The 19,013-nt window shown below is 44.6% G+C and overlaps 1 protein-coding gene, 1 long non-coding RNA gene and 1 pseudogene across 5 annotated transcripts in view; all 3 read right to left on the bottom strand.

Moving 5' to 3' along the window:
• Positions 1 to 3,307, bottom strand: part of SCAMP5 (secretory carrier membrane protein 5) — a 28,355-nt gene extending 25,048 nt beyond the window's left edge. Inside the window, exon 1 of one of the 4 annotated variants that reach the window (XM_028507528.1) lies at positions 3,130 to 3,307. The gene's annotated coding sequence lies outside the window, so the exon portion shown is untranslated. Of the gene's footprint in view, positions 1 to 3,047 lie in introns of all 4 variants that reach the window. The other 3 variants (XM_028507530.1, XM_028507529.2, XM_036027744.1) reach the window with 3 other exon arrangements.
• The window catches only part of LOC118501046, a 76,623-nt gene extending 60,578 nt beyond the window's left edge, over positions 1 to 16,045 (bottom strand). The window contains exons 1-2 of the long non-coding RNA XR_004903612.1: positions 16,017 to 16,045; positions 13,952 to 13,962 (exon numbers count right to left, since the gene is read on the bottom strand). This is a non-coding gene — a long non-coding RNA (uncharacterized LOC118501046). The remainder of the gene's footprint in view (positions 1 to 13,951; positions 13,963 to 16,016) is intronic.
• LOC114493311 lies at positions 14,622 to 15,450 on the bottom strand (annotated as a pseudogene).
• Positions 16,046 to 19,013: the final 2,968 nt, after the last annotated feature.

Raw genomic sequence — 19,013 nt, forward strand, 5'->3', positions numbered from 1 at the left:
AGACTGTTGTCCACCACTGAAGTCCTCTAAGAAAACAATGAAGAGAGGCAGGGAGAGTGTGGGCAATAACTGCATTGTAGGAGCGTCAAAGGAGGTAACTCTAATTCTCGCTCCAGTCCCCAGTACCAGGCTGTCTTCCAAAGGTGTACCGTGGTTACAGAGAAGTCAGTGTAGCAAAGTATGAATGACTCAGACTGGGAGAAGCCAGAGCTCGGTGCCAGAACACAGGGCAAGACTTTTCCATTTGTATATGAAGGTTAGCCCAGAGAAAGTTTAAGCTTGGGAGGACTGCAGGAGACTCTGGTCACCAGAACTAGCCTGTGTGTGTGAAGGAGGTGGAGGGAAAGAGGGAGAATTGAGTGGCCCCTGCAAACCAAATTTCTTGACTGCAGAATAGGAAAAGTAGGAATTTGCTCCTCAATTGAGTCTTTCATAATGTTAGCAGTGTGGGTTGGGAGTTGCTACATATCCCTCCAAAGATGTAGAAGGAAGGACCACCCTAGTTATCAATAGAATAGTGAATATTACCTGAGTTTTATTTTAAAAACCCAGATTATAGCCCAGGCTGGATAGCTAAATTGGTTAGAGCATCGTGCTGATATCGTGCTAAAACACCTAGGTTGCGAATTCCATCCCCAGTCAGGACACATGCAAGAAGCAACCAATGAATGCATAAATAAGTGGAACAACACATCAATGTCTGTCTGTCTGTCTCTCTCTCCATCCCACTTCCTCTCTCCCACAAAAAAGTCAATGAAAAAAACCCCCAGATTATAATTTGTTCCATTTCTCACAGTGAAGCTGGGAGGACAGAAGCTGCCACAGCAGAGAAAGTGAGGCCCACGGCAGAGAGAAGACACTCAAGCCTGACTCCAGATTAGGCTAGAGACCCGGGGCTGGTACCAGGGCTGCTGCTCATCAGCTCTGCCTCCTCCCCAGCATGAGCCCTTCATCCTTCACCTAGAAATGGTCATTTTCTTCCTGCCCGCCTATCTAAGATGGAAGTTTGCCCCTCTTGCTTGACCTCTGGTCCCCTTAGCCACCCCAACCCTGAAGTTCCAGAACTCATAAAGTAGCACTTCTCTGGCATTGCTATCACTGTCCTATGGTGACTCTTCTTCAGTAGTCCCTACTAATCCTGTGCCTGGCATTTGAGGTCTTCTGTCAAGCCTCCTGTCCCACTACCCTTTGCTTTTCTATCTCAGGTTGACCTGCTTTCCACACTACCCAGCTTCATGCATGAGATCATGTCTAGCCAGCCCCTGTGCTTCCAGGGCCCCTAAACCAGAGCCCTGTCAGCTCCTTTAAGTACTACTATTTTCTCACATTCCATCTCTCCTGGGAAATCTTTCCAGACATCCCTGCCATGCATCCCACTGCTTAAATTCTAAACCAGTTGTTGGACACCAAGCCGTCACTCATTCCCACCTAACCTCTTCCTCAGTCTCTCATGGGTGGGGCTTCTAGGAGGGACCCAACTCAGGCCACGACACAGACCACAGTCAATCTATATTCTTGCTTAAGATGTGGATACCCTCCCAAAGGATGGGAAAGGAGCAACTGATGCCCTTCCCCAACCAGGCTAAGCCCACAGCTTCTGTCAACCCTACCGTCCCACAACTCCAGGAAACCTTCAGAGACTCCAGGCTGTCAGCAGAGAAAGAAGTGCAGCCCCTAGAGGAAATGCTGTGGGGAGGGAGACAGAGAGAATGAAGAGAAAAGGAAAAGGAAGAACTGGAAGGATGCTGTAAACTAAAACAAGCAGCTTCCTCAAGGGAGGTCAGTATTTAACCCTATTATTTTTCCCTAGACAAAGGTGCTGGCAAAGAGATGCCCAGAGAGAGGAACAAACTTGTTCAGAGGTGGCCCGCCAGCCAGCTAAAGGACTCCATTGGTTTGCTAGGCCAAGAAGATTCCTTCTGTGGCCCATTCACTAGAGACACTCCTCTCTCAGTTCTGGGGACTTTGCCTTCAGGCTCACCAAACCCAGATCAAATCTCAGCTAGCAAGACTTGTGTAGCCCGAACAGAATCATTTCCACCAGCAATGCCCCTGCAAGAACCATCCCCTTCTTTCAGAGACCTGCCCCTTGGAGGCAGAACCCATAAGGCATTGGCTGCAAAATTCTCCAGACTCCCCCACCCCATGGGCTCACGTGGCAGGTCCAGAAAAGCTGTGCTTAATTCCCACCTCTATGTCTCTGCCCATACCATTACCCAGGAATGCCTCCTCTTGCCTCTCCTCCCATGCAAATTTCACCTCCTCCAGGAAGTTTATTTACTCGCTCTTGCCTCCTTTTCGCCTTGTGCTCCTTGTGTCCGCAGGAAAGCCTGCCTTGCTCTCCCTAAACTCTCCATCCCGCAGCTGAGGCACGGGTTGAAACCACCTAAGATGAATTCTCAGTCTCTACTTGGTTCTCCCAACCTCCAGACCAGGAGCTCCCGGGAGGCAGGGGTAGGGGCAGCTTCCCAAACACCTCACCCTCATCCCCGTGACCGACTCTTGCGGACTCCTTTGGGTGTTATGCGGCACACCCAAAAAAACCACCCCAGCCGGGCAGACCCCAGGCTCAAGCCAATGAATGCACCCATCCCAGAATCCCTGAGGTGGCTCAGACCAGCCTTCCAAAGGTCGGTCGCCCAGGGAGGCTGAGGGGAGGGGAGGACAGGTAACAACCTGGGCCCACCTGCAGGCGCCTCTTGTGGGGAAGGACCCAAAGGAGGCCTCAGTTACCCTGTCTCCAGTCTCCCCCATCTAGGATCGCGTGTACCATCCCCAGGAGGAGGAAGGAGGCCGGTTCCCAGGGAACTCCAGGTGGGGGTGGGGGGAATGGAGGACCCAAGGCCCAGGCTCCAGAATCTAGAAGCCTGACGTCACCCAAGACAAGGGTTCCCTCTGAGGGTGCTGGGGATGGTGGGGTTTGGAGGACCAGGGGTCACCCAGGACACTCTTCCTCCACTCTAAACAAGGAAGGTGACCTCGACTCTCCACCTCTCCAGCATCTCGGCCTGCCCCTTGCATACAAAGGTGAAGCGTAGGGTACAAACCTACAGAGGGGGTGACCACCTCTCGCCCTGCGCCCAGCTTCCCTGAAAAGCCCTTCTCTTGAGCCTTCAGGCCCGAACTCACCCGCAGCTGTCTCTCCGCTGCTGAAAGGCAGAGGCACTGCCCTGCGTTGCGCTGCACCGGCGAAGCGGCGCAGAGCCCGCGGAGCAAGAGCCGCTTAGGAGCCGGGGGTGGGGAGCGCGCGCGCGCCTCCAGCCAGCTTCGCGCGCGCTCTCCGCACGCCCCCGCCAGCGAGAGCTCTCGCGAGACTCCTGTGCCGCTTCTAAGGCCCCTCTCCCTGCTCTCGCGAGAAGGAAGACTACGAACACTTGCACCTTATAGGAGCTATCCGAGGTCCTAAGTCCTGTCTGGCTGGGTCAGGTGGCCGGCGGCACCGCAGGGACCAGAGCTTGGCGAATACGTGGAGAAAGAGACCCAGGAATGGGAGCTTGGCACCAGCAGCCAGAACCTCAGCTTCCAAATCTGTAAACTGAAGAAAATAACTTCCTATGCCATTTCCATCGGCCTCTGGGATTTACCAGAAAGGAGTGAAAAAGAGTTTTGTGAGCGGGAGAGCATGGTGACTGTTGAAGGTCCTTCAGATCCACAGGGCCAAAGTGACAGCAATGGGATGGAAGATGGAAGCTCAGAGATGAGACATGAGGACACAAAGATGAGACATAGACAGACACGAACACACAGATCCATGGAAAAGATAGACATAGACAGGCAAGAGAGGAGAGCCATGAACATAGAGGCATTAGAAACATGGGGAGACAGAGATACAGAAACATAGAAAGTATCAAGATTTGGAGAGAACAAAGACATGGAAAACGAGAGAAAAGAGAACGTAATGAAATGATAAAAAGATAAGAAACAGGGGCAGGCAACCTACACAAAGGAATAGAAAGAGAGAGGCTGAGAGAAAGAATGAAGGAGACTATGATATGCAGAAATGAACACCTAAAAAGATTAGATGCCAGGATAAACGTTAAAATAAAACCCAGAACCAATGATGGTTGAGAGATACCCACTTGGAGAGATGGGGCTGGGAGTGAAAGACTGGCTTGTATTGTGAGTGGTGTTTACGGTGTAAACCTCCTGTGGGATCTCTCCAGCCAGGACCACCCTCTGTCCCGCCAGCCAATGGCCCCTGCCGTCCACAGTGCCCTCTGCCCACACCATCCCAGGCCTGGAAGGGGGCCTCAGTGAGTGGGACACAGTGCAGGGATTCTTTACCCAGAATAAAAGCCCATTGTCTTACTCCAGCCTGCTGGGAGTTGGGCCTCACTCCCACAGCTGAACTGGAAAGGGAGTTGGAGTTAAAAAAAAAAAAAAAAGGCGGGGGCAGACAAGAACTAGTAAGGGAGAGACAAGGGGGTGAGCCTCAGGGACTATGGAAGTTTGGGCAGGAAGCATAACCTAGCCACCAAACCAATCATGGGGGAAGAGTCCTGGTCTATGGACAGGACAACAGGGTCCTGCTGTTGATCCTGTCCCTGGTTCACCTGCATGGTCACTGCTGTCTATCCATGCTGTAATGCAAGCTTTAGCCTATTTACAGAGCTGTCAGGAGGACCCAATGACATGATGACTGGGCACCTGAGGAGGTTATCAAGCGTGGTCCCTACAGGAGAGATTTTGGGAGTCCAAGTGAGCCTCAAGAAAGAAAAGTTCACATGAGCCTTCAGGAGAGGAGTCAGGTCCATACTGAAGCCTTCTCACCTGTAGTAAATGTCACATACACTCATGTGCCATTCACCAAAGCATGTCTTATGACTAATGCATGAGTGACCGAGATGTCTGGGACCCACATAGAACTTGCAAGAGGTATTTTGTGGCTCATGCAAGTTGTATAGGATATGTTTGTGTTCCCATTTGATGAGTAAGGATGACTTTTCCCCAATCAGGAGAATTAGAAGGACCTCCTGTTTGACTAACAACATATGTGAAAAAAGTGCCCAGATCCAAAGACAGAAGTCCATGTTTGTCTCTGTATATCACATCTTTGGAATTTGAGTCAATGGGAGGGAAGAATGCTTCAGTAGTGACAATTATTCAAGCAAACTTTTATTCAGCAAGCATTTGCTCATTACCTACTGTGAGAAACAGCATAATACAGTGCTTAAGAATATGGACCTAGAAGGTGGACTGCCTGACCCTTCCCAGCTGTGTGAGGTACTCATCCTTATTGAACTTTCATTTTCCACATATGCAAAATAAGGATGATGATAATAGACCTGTGTCTTAGAGGTCTTGTGAGGATGAAATGAATTAACACATGCAGACCTGTGTAACCCATGGGACAGTGCCTGGTACACAGTAAGTGTTTAATAAGTACTAGTTCATACTGCATGCCAGGCTCTGGGGACATGTCATGGTTTTCCCGTGGTGGAGGGTGGGAATGAAAGAGCCTGAGCCAAATTATGCAATAACGCATTTAAAATTTCTTCTTCTCAAATGTGAATGTCACATAGGCTCACATATCAGTCACCAAAGTATGCCTTATGACTAATGCATAGGTGAGAGGGAGATGTGTTCCCTCTAGAGGATGCAAGGCCTGACAGTGGGGCAGTTTAATCCTATTGCAGAGAGAAGGCAAGTAACTGGGAGCAGTAATCCAGTCACCCACAGGGCCAGATTCAAACTGCTTGTCTTTTCCTGCCTAGCTATGGCTGAATGAGGCATGCCACCCACGGGTCTCTGAGAGGAGAATATCTATGTTACAGACCAGTAAATGATGGAAAAGAAAAGAGGACTAGCATTTACTGAACCCTTAATATATCTGAGTGAGATGCGAAGCCTCATCACTATCCTATGAATAAGTGCTTCCCCTCCGCCTATCTTGTAGATGAGTAAAGTGAAGCTCAGAAAAGGAAAAGTGATCTGCCCAAGGAAATAAAACAGATGTATCTTAGAAATGGAAGAATGAGTATCTTTACGTTAGGTTTCCCCAGAAGCAGACGCTGAGATAACAATGTGAGAGCAAATGGTCTATTTAAGAGATAATCACAGGAAGCACTAATAGAAGAATGGAGGAAGTTGAAACAAAGAAGTAAAGGGAAACTAATTCAGGATGCAATAATGAGCAGGCTACATGGAGGGGACATGGGGACCGCTGGGGCATAGTCCAGAAATACAACACAATTGTTCCACTAAAGAAATGGGGAAATTAAGGGTTGAGGGTGCTTGTGGCACTTCCAGACTTTCCTGTGTGCCTTCTCGGCAGAGAAAGCCCTCAGTAAAAAAATCTCAAGGGCTTACAATAAGAAGCCATCAGAAATGTCTAAGGGGGAATGGGAAGTGTACTGTGTAGTAGCATCTAATACAACCAAGATCTGAACCTAAGTCTTGTCTGGCTCTCAAGTCACATCATGCTGCCTGCAAGGTAACCTGTTAGTCCTGTGGAAATTTGCAATATAGAAACTCCTTTCTTAACAAAGAGCTGCCTGCTACCCGCTACCCCGTGTCCCAGATTTTGTGAGATGCCAAGCCCCTGACACTTAGTGTATATACAAGATGCACAGCACTGAGTGTACAGTGACACGCATTCTTGCCTGCAGAGCCATGGCAATGTCAGAGCACTTTGTGCAGGCTACTCAGTACCCAGGTAGGCAACCTGAAGCTCAGAGAGTTCACTCTAGACCTTCCCACACGTGTCTCTACCCTGCACACCTCCTCCCCACCACCCCACTCCCTATGTCTTCTCTCCCCAACCAGGAAGGAACTTCCCCACAGCAACCCATAGAATGGGAGAAAATACTTGCATCTAGAATATATGAAAAATTCATACAAGAAAATAATAATAAGACAAATAACCCACTTTTAAAGTGGGCAAAGGATCTGAAAAGGAATTTCTCCAAATAAGATACATAGATGGTTGATAAGCACATAAAAACATGCTCAACATCGTTAGTCACTAGAGAAAGGTAAATCAAAACCACAGTGAGATATCACTTCACATTCATTAGAATGGTTATGGTAAAAAAGACAGATAACAAGTATTAATAGGGATGTGGAGAAATTGAAATCCTCATATACTGCTAGTAGAAATGTAAATGGTGCAGCCACTTTGAAAAGTATTCGGAAAATTCCTCGAAAAGTTAAACATAGTTTTTGTTTGACCTAGCAATTCTACTTCTAGCTAAATACCCAAAAGAAGTAAAAACATAAGTTCACAAAACACTTGCAAATTCATTGCAGCTTTATTCTTTTTAGTTAAAAGTGGAAACAGCCCTGGCTGGTGTGGCTCAGTGGATTAAGTGCAGGCCTGTGAACCAACAGGTCACTGGTTCAATTCCCAGTCAGGGTGCATGCCTGGGTTGTGGGCCAGGTCTCCAGTAGGAGGCACTCAAGAGGCAACCGCACATTGATATTTCTCTTCCTCTCTTTCTCCCTCCTTTCCCCTCTTTCTAAAAATAAATAAATAAAATCTTTTATTAAAAAGTAAAGAAAAAAAGAAGTGTTGATTTTTTAAAAAAACTGGAAACAGTCATCAACAAGAGAATCAATAAACAAATTATTGTATATTCATACAATGTAATATGATTCAACAATAAAAATGTATGTGTAACTGGTACATATGCCAGACCAAGAAATACATGATTCTATTTGTATAAAGTTCAAGAAGAGAAAAATTAACATGAAAGAAGTCAGAACAGTAGTTGCTAGGTGGGGTGTGGGGTGCATAGATTGATTGGAAAGAAACAGAAAATAAATTTCTGGGGTGATGGAAATATTCTAGATCTTGTTTTGGATGGTAGTTACAACATACATAAAATTGTCAAAATTTATCAAATTGAAAAATTAAGATCTGTGCATTTTATTCTATGTAAATTATAATTCAGTAAAGTACTGTTAACTTTTTAAAAACAGGAATTCCTGGGGCCATTTGAGTCTAGGCAACAAGGACAATTGCTTGTATACAAAGCCATAGTCAACTTTCCACTAGCAGTGCCTCCAACACACCACTTGGGGACAGCCATGCCCACAGTGACTAACACTTGGCAGAGCTTATTGTCCAACTACGAGGTTGCTCTGCTGGCAGCTAAAAGTGTGAGCACTGCTGGCCAACACACAGCTTCATCCTTACCACCTCTTCCAGCCTAGCTAGCAGCTCTGAACATGCAGCACCCTCTGCTCACTTGTCAAGTTAGAACAGGAGTGCGCATCCAAACCTGCTCCCACTAACTGCCCAGAGGAAAAAATACTCTTCACAAGCCCCAGCCTGGGCTTGGTAGGCAATGACCTGGGATACTGGTGAAAACTTGCACACCAAATCTGCAGGACACTTTCCACTCCTTACTTCCTTGACCACTTACATATATGGCCAAGTCAGTCTTGCTTTGACCTCCACTATCTCCCTTCCCCCTTCTCAGCCTGACACCTTCTCCTCTGGCAACCACCCTCCTTACCAAATCATCAGCTACCCCTGAGTGCCCCGCACTCCCAGAGCTTTGCATTTGGTGTGAATCCTTTTCACTCCAGCACCATCCCTAAGTGGAATCCCAGATTTTTCCCCTGTATTGGTTCCTCCTCCCATGATCCACCTCCAAAAATGGTTCCATTGCAAGACATGCTGATATGTACCTTCTGATTCATGCATCAAAAGCACATAACCTAAATCTAATCATGAGAAAACATCACGCAAGCCCAAATTGAGAAACATTCTTTCTTTATGTGTGTAAAGTTTTAATTTAAAATAAATGATAATAAATAATATATAATAACAAAAATGTTGCCCTGACCAGTGTGGTTCTGTTGGTTGGAATGTCATCCCATAAACTGAAAGGTCATGGGTTCAATTTCCAGTCAGGTCACATGGCTAGGCTAAGAGTTTGGTTTCTGTTGGGGTGTGTACGAGAGGCAACCAATTGATGTTTCTCTCTCATATTGATGTTTCTCTCCCTCTGTCTCTCTCCCTACCTTCCCCTCTCTCTAAAATCAGTAAGCATGTCCTCAGATGAGGATAATAAATAAATAAATAAATAAATAAAATATTTAAAATGTTTAAAAAGAGGACATGAAAATTTATTCAGATGAATTTATTTGAACTCATATCCAAGAAAAAAACTATTAACCTCAGGATTAGAAATAAAAATGCAGTCTTGTTTTTGGGCCAGGTTGGATCAAACAAGCCTGATTGATAAAAGTCCTAATAGCTTTGAGAAATTACTTAAATTCTGTATATTCAAGTATACATCAAGTTCACACTTGGTTTATACAGAATTTATCCAATTTCAGCAAAGTTAGCATAATTTAAGTAAAGCTCCTTGAGTTTTATATTCTCTGAACTCTGAAAGCTTAGGTTTCTTTTCTTTTTTTTATAAAGTAATACTCTATCATTTTTTTAAGATTTTATTTATTTATTTGTTTTTTTAGAGAGAGAGGAAGGGAGGGAGAAAGAGGGAGAGAAACATCAATGTGTGGTTGCCTCTCACATGGCCCCCACTGGGGACCTGGCCTGCAACCCAGGCCTGTGCCCTAGACTGGGAATGGAACTGGCGACCCTGGGGAGTGGTTCTCAGCCCACGCTCAATCCACTGAGCTACACTACTTAGGGCAGATTTCTTTTAAAATATATTTTATTGATTATGCTATTACAGTTGTCCCATTTCCCCCCCTTTATTCCCCTCTGCCCTGTACACCCCCTCCCCCCTGCATTCCCCCCCGCCCCAACACACACTTTAGTTCTTCATGTCCATGGGTGGTACGCATAAGTTCTTTGGCTTCTCCATTTCCCATTCTTAACTCCTCAGCCCCACATCTATTTTGTACCTACCATTTATGCTACTTATTCCCTGTACCTTTCCCCCCATCCCCCCACTTCGCTGATAATCTTCCATGTGATGTCCATTTCTCTGATTCTAGTTGTTCACTTAGTTTGTTTTTGCTTTTCTTTTTAGGTTTGGTTGTTGATAGTTGCAAGTTTGTTATCACTTTACGGTTCATATTTTTTATCATCTTTTACTTAGATAAGTCCCTTTAACATTGTATATAATAAGGGCCTGGTGATGATGAACTCCTTTAACTTGACCTTATCTGGGAAGCACTCTATCTGCCCTTCCATTCTAAATGAAAGCTTTGCTGGATAGAGCAATCTTGGATGTAGATCCTTGCTTTTCATGATTTCAAATATATCCTCCCAGCCCCTTCTTGCCTGTAAGCTCTCTTTTGAGAAATCAGCTGACAGTCTTATGGGAGCTCCTTTGTAGGTAACTGTCTCCTTTTCTCTTGCTGCCTTTAAGATTCTTTACTTATCTTTAATCTTGGGTAATGTAATTACAATGTTCCTTGGTGTGTTCCTCCTTGGGTCCAAACTCTTTAGGACTCTCTGGGTTTCCTGGACTTCCTGAAAGTCTATTGCCAGATTGGGGAAGTTCTCCTTCATTGTTTTTTTCAAATAAGTTTTTGGTTTCGTGCTCTTCCTCTTTTCCTTCTGGCACCCCAGTGATTTGGATGTTGGAACATTTAAAGTTGTACTGGAGGTTCCTAAGGCTCTCCTCATTTTTTTTTCTTGTATTCTTGTTTCTTCATTCTGTTCTGGTTGAATGTTTGCTTCTTTCTTCTGTTCCAAATTGTTGATTTGAGTCCTGGTTTCATTCCCCTCACTGTTGGTTCCCTGTATATTTTTCTTTATTTCACTTTGCATAGCCTTCACTTCTTCCTCTATTTTGCAACCATACTCAATCATTTCTGTGAGCATCCTGATTACCAGTGTTTTGAACTCTGCATCTTATAGGTTGGTTATCTCTTCATCACTCAAAAGATCACTGGAGTTTTTATCTTTTTTTTTTTTTCATTTGAGCCATATTGCTTTGTCTTGGAGCACCTGTTACATTGTAAGGGGCAGAGCCTTAGATATTTGCCAGGGTGGGGCAACCCATGTCACTGCACTGTGGCACTATATGTGGGGGAGGGGTTAGAGAGGGAACAATGGTACTTGCTTGGTTCTCAGGTGGCTTTCAGTCACTTCCCCACTTCCTGCTAGCAATCTGGCCCTTCTGGTGCTGCTTCCTGTGTGGGTGGGTTTGTGTACATTCTAGGACCCTGTGGGTCTCTCCAATGAACTCTGCTGTAAGGCTATGAGTTTCTCCCACTGCTGCAACCCCCACAAGTTTTTACAGCCAGAGGTTTTGAGGCTTTCTTTTTCCATGGTGGAACCCTGGGTTACGCGGCCTGTTTTGCTCCCAAATTGTTCCTCCTGGCTTATCCACATGCAAATGTGGGGCCGCCAGCTACTGTTGCCCACCCAGTCACCAGCCGCTGCCTTGCCATTCATCCTCTCTGTCCTAGCTGCCTGTCTCCACCCCTCCTACCAGTCTGGATGAATATTTCTTCTTTAACTCCTTGGTTGTCAGACTTCCAAACACTTTGGTTTTCTGGCAGTTCTGGTTGTTTTTAGTTTTTAAATTCATTGTTGTCCTTCTTTTGCTTGTGCAAAGAGGCAAAGTGTATTCACCTACACCTACATCTTGGCCAGAAATCATCAATCCTATTTTTAATTGTTGTTAAAAATACACAATAGGCCTGGCTGGTGTGGCTCAGTAGATCGAGCACCAGCCTGAAAACCAAGGGGTTGCCAGGCTGGGGTTTCCAGTTAGGGCACATGCCTGGGTTGTGAACCAGGTCCCCAGTAGGGGGCATGTGAGAGGAAACAACACACTGATGTTTCTCTCCCTGTCTCTCTCCCTCCCTGTCTCTAAAATCCACAGGCATGTCCTTTGGTGAGGATGAAACACACACACACACACACACACACACACATACAGAGTCCGTGGCTGGGTAGTTCAGTTGGTTCAGAGTGTCTTCCAGCCCTGGCTGGTATAGCTCAGCGGATTGAGTTCAGGCTGCAAGCCAAAGGGTTGCTAGTTCAGTACCCAGTCAGGGCACAAGCCTGGGTTGCAGGCCAGGTCCCCAGTAGGAGGCATGTGAGAGTCAACCACACACTGATGATTCTCTCCTTCTCTTTCTCCATCCCTTCCCCTCTTTCTAAAAATAAATAAATAAAATCTTTAAAAAATAGAGTGTCTTCCAGTTACATGAAGGTTGTGGCTTCAATCCCCTGTCAGGGCACATACAGGCATCAATCAATGAATGCATAAATATTTAGAACAAGAAATTGATGTCTCTCTCTCCCCCCCAACCCCCTTTCAAATCAATCAGTCGATTTAAAAAACTACTAAAATTTTCCATCTTAATCATTTAAAGTGTACATTTCAGTAGTGTAAAGTATATTTATATTATTTTGCAACAGATCTCCAGAAGGTTTTCATCTTGCAAAACTGAAACTCTATAGTCATTTATGGAGGAGAAACTATTTCATGACATGGCCACTGCCTGACCACTGTTGGACCTCTGTATTAGGTCCAGTTAGATTCCAGGCAACACAGAGATTCTGTCCCTAAACCCCCTTAGGGACTATCCAACTCCTCCTCCATGACCCAAACGTGCTGGTTCCTGGAACAAGCCATTGCATCCCCCCAGGCAAGCATGTAAGGCACTTTCCCCTTACCTGGAGTGAGTCACATCCCAGGACCGCATCCACCCTGTCCTGTCCTATATTACCCCTAAGTGCTGACCTCAACGTGCAGAGAACATCCATGTGGTGTTGCTATCATCCAAGAGGAGTCTCGTTTGTAAATTCTTTTAATAAACTCATAACCTAGTGCTGGAGCTGTCAGCCTCTTTCTCTAGACTCACAGTCCTGGGAAATTCTATGTAACATCATTAAACAACAACTTCCCATTTCTTTTTCAAAACATTCCAAAGCAGTAAAGTTAGTTTACATAGAAATAACAATCTGCTTTTCTTTTGCACTCAAGATTTCTATGCTTTAGTTATACTTTATTAAATTAAGTATATACAATAACAAGTGCAAAAGGCATTAACAAGTTTGGGAATGTGTTACTCCAAGTCCTCAGAGAAGTTAAAACCAAGATGGGATTAAATATACAAAATATATATTAGGGAATGATCTGTTAAAGTGAGGAGGGAGCCCTGGCCAGTGTGGCTCAGTTGGTTGGAGTGTCGTCCCATAGACCAAAAGGTCACAATTTGATTCACAGTCAGGGCACATACCCAGGTTGCAGGCATGTACAGGAGACAACCAATTGATGTTTCTCTCACATCAAAATTTCTCTCACTCTCTCTTCCCCTTCCCCTCTCTCTAAAAGCAATGAAAAAAATGTCTTCAAGTCAGGATAAAAATTTTTTTTCTTTAAAGAAAATGAAGAGGGAGCCAGGAGAGCCATCAGACTACACTACAGTCTGACCCCAAGTGAAGGAGGGAAGGAGAAGAGGGAAGAAAGGGAGTGAATGGAAGCATTTTAGCCTGCTGTGCAGTTCTGAGGAAAGAGCAGCAAGACCACAGGGAGTCCCCTCACCAAAGCCACCATCTCCCATGCATCTCCCAAGAGTATGCCAGCTTTAATATCCCATCTGCAGCCACTCATCAGCCAAAAGCAGCTATGGGAGGAAATTTGACCTTGGCACGAATGCAATGATGGATTTCAGAACCAGCCCATTTGGGCAATAAAGGAGGAATTGGATAGTCTCTAAGGAGATTTAGGGACACAATTTCTGTGTTGCCTGGAATCTAACTGGATCCAACACAGGGGTCCAGCAGTGGTAAGAAGAAGCTGGGTCCCTTGGTCAGTTAAACTCCCTGTAATCAAAGGTGTGAGAAACTATTCTCACGGCTATCACAGGGAACAACACAGCCGGTCTTGCTGTGTCTGCTATGGATTTAGTTTCACTGTATGTAACAGAAAAGTCAAATAATAATGGCTTCAACAAAATAGGTCTTTTTCTCACATAATGAGAAGTCCAGGAACAAATGAATGGGCTCAGTGACTTTAAGATTCAGGGCAGAAGTCTCTGCATTTTCTTGGACTTTCCTGCAGACCTTTCAAATGGCTTCTCAGCTGCAGCCATCATGGCTGCATTGCAGGCAGCTGAGAGGAGGAAGGGCCAAGGGCAAAAAGGCAGGCCAGCTGAGTCTGCACCCACATTTTATCAGCTTTCCAGAAAGCCCCACCCAACAATTTTCATTTCTCTCATTGGCCTGAACCACCACACTGTCACTCCTATTTGGCAAGGAAATGTCTATGTGAAACATTTTAGCTTCTTAACTGGGCACATTGTCTCTGCCAATAAAATCAGTGAGAAAGAAGAGGAGAATGGATAGTGGGGAGGGTACCAGCGGTGTCTGCCATTCAGTGAGTGCCAACACACTAGAGAGTGGCCTGCTAGCGACTGAGTGTATCCAGGGGGCCATGGGTTTCATTCTGTATCATCATCTGCAGGGGCAATGCAGAGTTCACCTTACCCAGGGACTCAGTGCCATGGAGATGGTATAAGCACACCCACTGGATTATGTTTATTTCTTTAGAATATGAGCTCCACTGAGGGTTCTTGTGTTGTTCATCCCTGTAACCCCAACAACTATAACAGCACCTTTCATGTGATAGAGACCAAATAAATATTTTTGATAAATGAATGATTAATAGTGTTACTTTTCCCCCAGGTATCCTTTCAATAAATTCCTATTACCTGATGATGTCCTTTTTTGTGTGAGCAGTCATCTGATTTATGAAAAGATGTAATAAATATCAAAATGATACAAAATATCATTTTCAAAACAACATAAAAAAAGAGGTGTATTTAACCATACTTAGCTCATAACAAAGCAAATGGGTGAGTGGAGTAATAATAGCTCATTCTGTAGCATGTTTAATAAACCAGCAACAGAGAAAGTTAGTTGACGGAAAGCAGAGGAACTTTGTTTTTTAAGTATTAGAACCGAGGGGCTCCAAAATCATCTGCATTCGCTCAATATTATACCTATGGTTAGAAATGTACAAGTTGGGAACTCCAGGGATCTTCCGGATTCTTGGTTTAAGGTCCTGGTCAACTGTGATTGCAATGTAACACTTGTGCTGAGTTACTCTCTGTACTAAACCGTCATCTGTATAGGTTCCTTTGTTGTGTGCATGGTAATCGTTCAAATCCTGGATCTTCGGTGATCCTTAGAGCCACTAAGTACTTCTGCCCCAGTTTCTCAATTTCAGCCACTACACAGTCAGTTATACAAGGGATACACTTGGCATAGAGACAGCCCATCACTGACTGTACTAAGTCCAGTTTAGCCTTAATGGAAAAGTTGATGAAGTTGCTATCAACCAAGATGTGGTAAGGTGGGCCCAGTTGTGTGTTATATTGGAAGAATAAGCAGAAAGGGTATTGGAGAACATCGCCTTCCTTGAGTGCATTAGGATCTTTCTTTTCTTTCTTTTTAGGTTTTAATGTATCCTTTTCTTTAAGCCTCTGATCTCTCAGACTAAGCATTCTCTTCATGGTCACATATTTCCTTGTTTTCTTTTGCTTCCCTGTGTTCATGCCACACTCTTGTTTCTTCTGGAATTACCCTGATGATGTCCTTGAATATGGAAACTGCCAAGCCTGTTGGGAATAATTCCTCCCCAGTATTACCCATTCTGTTCATTTTCAGCAGGTAACTTCAACTCCTTGGGGGCCGGGGGGGGGGGGGGCACTAAATGACATGCCCCTACATCCTTCCCTCCTTCTTACCTGTTGCAGAGGAAGAGATATTGTTATAAGCTGATGTTTGGTCTCTCCAAAATCAGTATGTTGAAATCCTGACTCATAATGTGACAGTATTAGGATGTGAGGAAAGTAACAGTCTTTGGAAAATCACTAGGTGATGAGGTGTGAGCCTCCACAATGGGTTTAGTGCTCTCCTGGAAGAAACCCCACAGAGCCCCCTGGGCCCTTCCCCCTCCCCCACCCCGTGTGAGGGTACGAGAAGTGTGTGACCTGGAAGAGGGCCTCCCCCGCCCCATGGTGGCATCCTTGTCTCAGACTTTCAGTCTCCAAAACCTTGACAAATAGAATTCTGTTGTCTGCAAACCACCCAGTCTGTGGTATTTTTTATAGCAGCCTGAATGCACTAAATATATGTCTCCTCATGCCCTCCCTGGCTAAAGCCAGTCCCCGCACTGTGCTCTGATTCCCACCCCTGCTAATCTCCTCAAGGGTTTTGAGCCTTCAGTTGTCCTCTTTCCTCAGCACCTTTAATTTCACCTTGTTTCCTCTATTCATCCTTCAAACAGCTCTCAAAAGCAAAACAAAATTGTTATCCCTCTGTCCATAGCCCACTCAAACTATTGTAACTCCTCTCCTTGGATGGTCTCAGCCGCTCCAAAGGCGGTAAGTGTGCCCTGTGTGCTGAAGATTCCTTAATTAGTCAAGAGCTCTTGGTTGTAAGTGTGAAAAAGCCAACTTTGGCTAATGTGAGCAGAAAAGGTATTTACTGGAAAGGTATCAGGTAAATCCTGTAACTAACGTCCATACTGACTCAATACCCAACAATCATAATTCTGGTCATTACTTGGGCTCCCAGGGACCTTTCCAAGGGTGTCGCTCAGAGATGACTGCCAGGCCCTTTGGCAGTCTGTGTCTAGTTTATTCATCAGTCTCTTGTGGGCTAGTTTGCTGTAAATCAACCTTGCTTTCACGAATTGGTAATTTTGTGGCTACTCATTATTTAATAAGAAAAAATTACTTTCCCTGCTTGACTTTTAATTTTAGAAACTGAAGCTAATTTGTACCACTAATTTCTTCCACTTTTGACTTCAAGAATCTGGTTGCTTTATTTTTCAGTTATTGTATGCAACTTACCATGAAAATAAAAACACTGTTATGAAAATTTCTCCAAACAAGCTAAATATTTTGGATCCATTAAAACAATAAATATTATACATGACTGTCCCTAGAACAATTTGGTTATCCCTGAAATTAGAGAATGTTGCCCTGGCCTTGTCCCTCCAAGGGTGCATGGGCCACTGTGTTGCTGGGCTCCTGTGCACATTCCAGCTCTTGCCCAGCTCCAGGTCCCTCAGCCTTCGTCTAACCTTCATCTCCCTCTGGAACTGCTGGTGATAAGCTCCAAAGCCCCCAATTCCATAACACATAGCACACTTAGCCTCTACTTTCTACCCTCTCAACTATTCTAGTCTCAGAAACACTTCACAGTCTTAAAAATTATCAGTAACCCCACTTAACTTTTTTATATGAGCTATTTACTAATATTTACTCTATTATAAGTTAAAACTGGGAAAATTTAAAAATGTTTATCTACTGATTAATTTAAAATAGCAGTAATAGCTCAGTTGGTTGGAGCATTGTCCCATACACCAAAAGGTTGCAGGTTCAATCCCCAGTCAGGGCATATACCTAGGTTGCAGATTTGATACTATGTCAGGGTGCATACAGGCAGCAACTGGTCAATGCTTCTCTCTCACTAAAATAGATGTTTCTATTTCTCTCTCCCTTTCTCTCTCTCTAAAATCAATAAACATAGTATTCTCAGGTGAGGATTAAAAAATAAATAAAATAGCCCTAGCTGGTGTGGCTCAGTGGATTGATTGCCAGCCTGTGAATCAAAGGGTCACCGGTTTGATTCCCAGTGAGGGCACATGCCTGGGTTGCAAGCCAGGTCCCCAGTAGGAGGCAGGCGAGAGGCAACCACACATTGATGTTTCTCTCCCTCTTCCTCCCTTCCCCTCTCTAAAATAAATAAATAAGTCTTAATAAATAAATAAATAAATAAATAGCAATAATAAACTCTTTACATGTTAATGTAAAAATTATTTTAAATAATTATATTTCCCAAAACAAACACACACAAAAAAAGTCATTAGAAGCATGGCATTGTTTTACAATTTTGAGAATCTTTTTAATGTCTGGATTAACAGAAGGCAGCTGGAGTCATTTATCTGCTTCTGCATTTAATCTCCTGCAATATCACATGTCATGCAACCTTTGGAAGATTCCACTGTACATTCATGACAGAATAAGAATGAAAATGGCAAATAATGTCTTAGTATTGCTATAAAAATAGTTTTTTACCTTGTGGACACCCCCTCTCCAAGAAAGGGTCTTACAGACTGTTAGGCAGAATAGATAGCAAACCAAGGCAGGTAGGAGGAGGGAGATATGTCCCACCCATTAATTCAGCAGTCCTGAGCCCAGTCAGATAAGATTGCTAGGTGTTCTGAAAATCACAAAAGAAACCATGAGCGTGCGGGAGGAGGGGAGCCTTTGGAATTCTGTGTGTATCATTTCTACTATCTGGGAAAGGAAGCCTTTGAAACTGTATGTTAATACCAAGGTCTGGAGAAAGGAGGGAGGGGAACCTGGAGATAGGCTACCAGCATAAAACCCCTAAAATCCCAGTAGGCAATGCACTCGGACTAGCTGGGTACCCACTTGCAGCTTTGTGCTCAAGTGTATTTCATAAATAAACTTGCTATCTCTTTTCCACTACATGTGTTGTCTCTCACCTGAACTCATCTCTTGCAAATGAGACAAGAACTGAGGGGAGGGGCCCCTAACTCAGGTCTCCCCAGTGACAAAGACCTCCAAAGATCTCTGGATCATGCTTTAAGAACCACTCTTCTAAATCATATCCTGGGGGTGGGTTGCTGATTTTTCACACCTAAAGAAGTCCATCGTTCATTCACTCAACAAACACCAATGCACCTACTCGAGTATCTAACAGCCTTCTGTGTGGTGGAGATGCAGCTGGGAATAAAACAAAGTCTTAGTCCTCAAGGAGCCTTCATTCTAGTGTGAGGAGACAGGTAATAAAAAAAATGTAGTTTTACCAGGTGATATTTGCCATGAAGAAAAAGAAAGTTGGTGCCGGTCAGTGTAGCTCAGTTGGTTAGCACATCATCCTATAGCAGAAGGTCATAGGTTTGATTCTCAGGCAGGGCACATACCTAGATTGCAGATTCCACCCCTGGTCTGAATGTGTACAGTCCCCGGTCCAGGTGCATTCAGGAGGCAACTGATCGATGCTTCTTTCTCACATGGATGTTTCTCCCTCTCCCTCTCCCTCAACCTCTCCCACTCTCTCTAAAAGCAAAGGGAAAAAATGTCCT

The sequence above is a fragment of the Phyllostomus discolor genome, chromosome 1 (genome assembly GCF_004126475.2).
Source record: "Phyllostomus discolor isolate MPI-MPIP mPhyDis1 chromosome 1, mPhyDis1.pri.v3, whole genome shotgun sequence".
In the NCBI taxonomy this organism is placed as follows: Eukaryota; Metazoa; Chordata; class Mammalia; order Chiroptera; family Phyllostomidae; genus Phyllostomus; species Phyllostomus discolor.